The 4,177-nt window shown below is 36.6% G+C and overlaps 1 non-coding gene across 1 annotated transcript; it reads right to left on the bottom strand.

Moving 5' to 3' along the window:
- Positions 1-3,032: 3,032 nt before the first annotated feature.
- On the bottom strand, positions 3,033-3,151 carry LOC128248440 (5S ribosomal RNA). Its single transcript, XR_008264671.1, has one exon. It is a non-coding gene; the product is annotated as a 5S ribosomal RNA (ribosomal RNA).
- Positions 3,152-4,177: the final 1,026 nt, after the last annotated feature.

Below are 4,177 nucleotides of genomic sequence, written 5' to 3'. Positions count from 1 at the left end.
AAGTCGACCTCGGTGGAATTTGAACTCAAAAAGTAAAGACGGACGAAATATCGCTAAGCATTTCGCCCGGCGTGCTAACGTTTCTCATTTCTTTACTGCCCACAAGGGGCTACACACAGAGAGGACAAACAAGGACAGAGAAACGGATTAAATCGACGCCAGTGCGTAACTGGTACTTATTTAAGCGACCCCGAAAGGATGAAAGGCAAAGTCGACCTCGGCGGAATTTGAACTCAGAACGTAGCGCAGACAAAATACCGCTAAGCATTTCGCCCGGCGTGCTAACGTTTCTGCCAGCTCGCCGCCTTAATGTAGACTTAATATTAATCCAAGAATTTATAAGTTTAGAATTAATATAGGTTTCAAATTTTGACACAAGGCCTGCAATTTCGGTGGAAGGTATAGTCGATTGCATCGAATCCAGAGTCCTATTGGTGCTGATTGTACTGACATCGAAAGGATGAAAGGCAAAGTCGACCTCGGCGGAATTTGAAATTAAAACGTAAAGACTGACGAAATCCCGCTAAGCACTTTGTGTGGCGCGCGAAAGATTCTGCCATCTCGGCGCTTTAAGTTTAAAATTAATATTGAATAGTAATTTTTTTGCATTTTTACCTGGCAATAAGATACATAGAAATGAGAGACCGGTATTTGATATCATAGAAGACTACGGACATTTGATTAGAATGTTGTAGGAAGGAATCACAAGGCAGATTCTTGAAGGTGAGACAACTGGCAGAGACCTGGAGATTGACAGTGAACGAGATGGTTATATAATATCCATTATCTCAGTTTGTCACGCTTGGGCGGTTGCTTCTGATAGGATGCTACGAAGGAGATGCCGGAGGATCCTATTCTCTCGACTCTCCTAGGAAAGGTGGGCAGAGAAAATGGACGGATGAGTAAGACATTTTTTTTTTTTTTTTATCAAAAAATGTCTAAAAAATCATCCTGGGTCCTATATGCCAAGTCGGGCATGTATTACATGCTTTAATGCATTAAAAACTTGTTCTCTGAATATGTGTGGCTGAAATTGGAATACGTCTAATATGCCTGTTAAGTCTTTTAAGCCATCAAATACAGTTCTACTTGTTATACTAATTCCAGTAAAAAAAAAATATCGACAGTGGTTGGATTTTAACTTAGAACATAAAACAAAATTACTAAAGCACTAAATTTAGTTTTCACACATATTCTGTTTGTATGCAAGCGGTTTAAAATATAAATTCCGGTAATTTTGCATAATTCATCTTCATAGTTTGATCCTATAGCACTTTCAAAAGATTCATCAACACATGTTGGTCCCAGATGACGTATCAACACACTTGGATGCACATACATACATACATACATACACACACACAACACACACATATATATGCATACTCTCACACACGTACGCCAACGTATATATCCATATATATGTGAGTCGGTATATATCTCCATCAAATATTGGAGTTATGTATTTTGTTCATATTTTGAGATTTAACTTGCTAAGTTTATAAATTATTGTATTACGTTTCCGGATACAGTCCCACTGCGTGACACCTTGGGCAAGTATCATCTACTACAGCCTCGGACTGACCAAAGCCTTGTGTGTGGATTTGGTAGAGGGAAATCGAAAGAAGCCCGTCGTATATATATATATATATATATATATATATATATATATATATATGTAAAAAGGTTGAGTTCAATTTCATCCTTTCCTTTAGAGGGTTCCAAAGGGACGATTCCTAACAAAGATTCTTCATATTCCGTTGGTAGCTTACTGGCGTAAGAGCTTTGCGAATATGAAATTATTACATGTATATGGTATGTGATGAGGATTTATGGAAAGGTATCCCACAGAAACTCAAACAGACAGTTAAAGATGGAGAAGAGAAGGTTTCTTAAATTTAAAAAGGAATTTTAATACATGTATACGTTCGTTTCGAACAGCAATATTAATATGTAAATAACATGGTAGAATAATTAGAAATTAAATTAAATTAAATTAAATTAAATTAGATTAAATTAATTTCATATTAGTGTTCTCCTCAGTGCATAAAAGAATGCATCAAAAAATTATTATTATTGTTATTATTATTATTGTTAACGAAGACTTGATGGAGGAAGTAGCAAATAGCATATTTGGATATATATATTTTATCCTTATGAAAGATCAGGAGCATACTAAAAAAGTGTTGTTGAGTCTAGGTGTGAAAAGACTACACACACACACACACGATGGACTTGTTTCAGTTTCAGTCTACAAAATCCACTCACACGACTTTGGCCGACCCGTGGCTTTAGTAGAAGACACATGTTTAAGATACCATGCAGTGGGACTGAACCAGAACCATGTGGCTGGGAAGCAAGCTTCTTAACTTCACAGCCACACCTGCACCACAATATACAGAGTAGAAAATTATTACCTGTGATAATTGATTCTTTTGACATCTCAGCGTATCAGTTGAGACTGTGACAATGAGCGCTTCACAAATAACCTCTCGAAATGAGAGGTTAGAACGCCGGAAGAAATGCTGTGCAATGTTTGTTCCGGCTCTTTATTTTCTGAGTTCACATCTCACCGAAATCAATTTTTGCTTTCCATCCATTCGTAATCGATAAATAAAGTACAATTCAAAAACTGGGAACGATGTAATCAAATAACCGCAGCCGAGAAAATTTTTCAAGCATGTTACAAACAATTACTTACCGTGATGATAGTCCTGATGGAGCAGATACACAAATACATACATACATACATTGTCTATCTATTTATCTATCTATCTATCTTATTTCTTTATTGCCCACAAGGGGCTAAACATAAAGGGGACAAACAAGGACAGAAAAAGGGATTAAGTCGATTACATCGACCCCTGTGCGTAACTGGTACTTAATTTATCGACCCCGAAAGGATGAAAGGTAAAGTCGACCTCGGCGGAATTTGAACTCAGAACGCAAAGACAGACGAAATACCGCTAAGCATTTCGCCCGGCGTGCTAACGATTCTGCCAGCTCGCCGCCTTTTTTTTCTTTTTTCTTTATGCTTACAGCACCTAGGTTTCCCAAGCGGTCACCCATCTAAGTACTCACTAGGCTCGAAGTTGCTTAACTTCGGTGATCAGAAGAGAACCGGTGCTTTCAGCGTGATATGGCCGTAAGTTATCTATCTATCTATCTATCTATCTATCTATCTATCTATCTATCTATCTATCGATTTACCTATCTCTCTCTCTATCTACCAATCTATGTCTCTCTCTATTTATTTACCTCCTCTCTCTCTATCTATATATCTATCTATCTGTGTGTCTGTTTGTCTGTCTGTCTGTCTATCTATCTATCTATCTATCTATCTATCTATCTATCTATCTATCTATCTATCTATATCTTTATTTATTTAACCCGCCTATCTCCCTATCTATATATGTATTTCTCTCTCTGTATGAATGTATGTATGTATGTATGTATGTATGTATGTATGTATGTATGTATCTATCTATCTAGCTATCTATCTCTCTTTCTATCTACCTGTTTATCACTGTACGTACCGCCCTCTCTCTCTCCCCCTCTCCCTCTCTCCCCCTCTCTCTATTTATCCCTATTTGTGATTACATAGACCAACACATCCAATTTTTCTTATTTGGCGGAGTATGATTTGATAAAGATTTCGATGCTATTTGTTGCAAGGCAAGGGACCACAAAAAGCTTGGTTCACTCGTTGGCTCGAATAAAAATCAATATGTTTCGAACATGTATTAAATACAATTAGAAACCTATCTCGTTTATCTATGCCAAAGTATGTTGAAAAAATATAAAAGCAAACCGCTGAATCTCTGAAAGCACCTTGAATATATGCATATGTCTATACACGCACGCACACGCATGCATACACATGCACACACCCACACACACATACATACACACACTCGCATACACACAGTTATACACACATATATACATACACTATACAAATTAAAATAGAATAGGATATATGCGCGCGCGTATGTATGCATATGATATAAACGTATTATGCATTTACGCGTTATATTATTTATATATATGTATGTATATGTAAGTATATGTGTGTGTGTGTGTGTGTGTGTGTGTGTGTGTGTATTTGCATGCATATATATATGTGTATGTGTATATATATATATATATATATACATATACACAGAAACATGTATAT

The sequence above is a fragment of the Octopus bimaculoides genome, chromosome 7, assembly GCF_001194135.2.
Source record: "Octopus bimaculoides isolate UCB-OBI-ISO-001 chromosome 7, ASM119413v2, whole genome shotgun sequence".
NCBI classification, from domain to species: Eukaryota; Metazoa; Mollusca; class Cephalopoda; order Octopoda; family Octopodidae; genus Octopus; species Octopus bimaculoides.
This window is presented reverse-complemented; position numbering and strand designations above follow the sequence as displayed.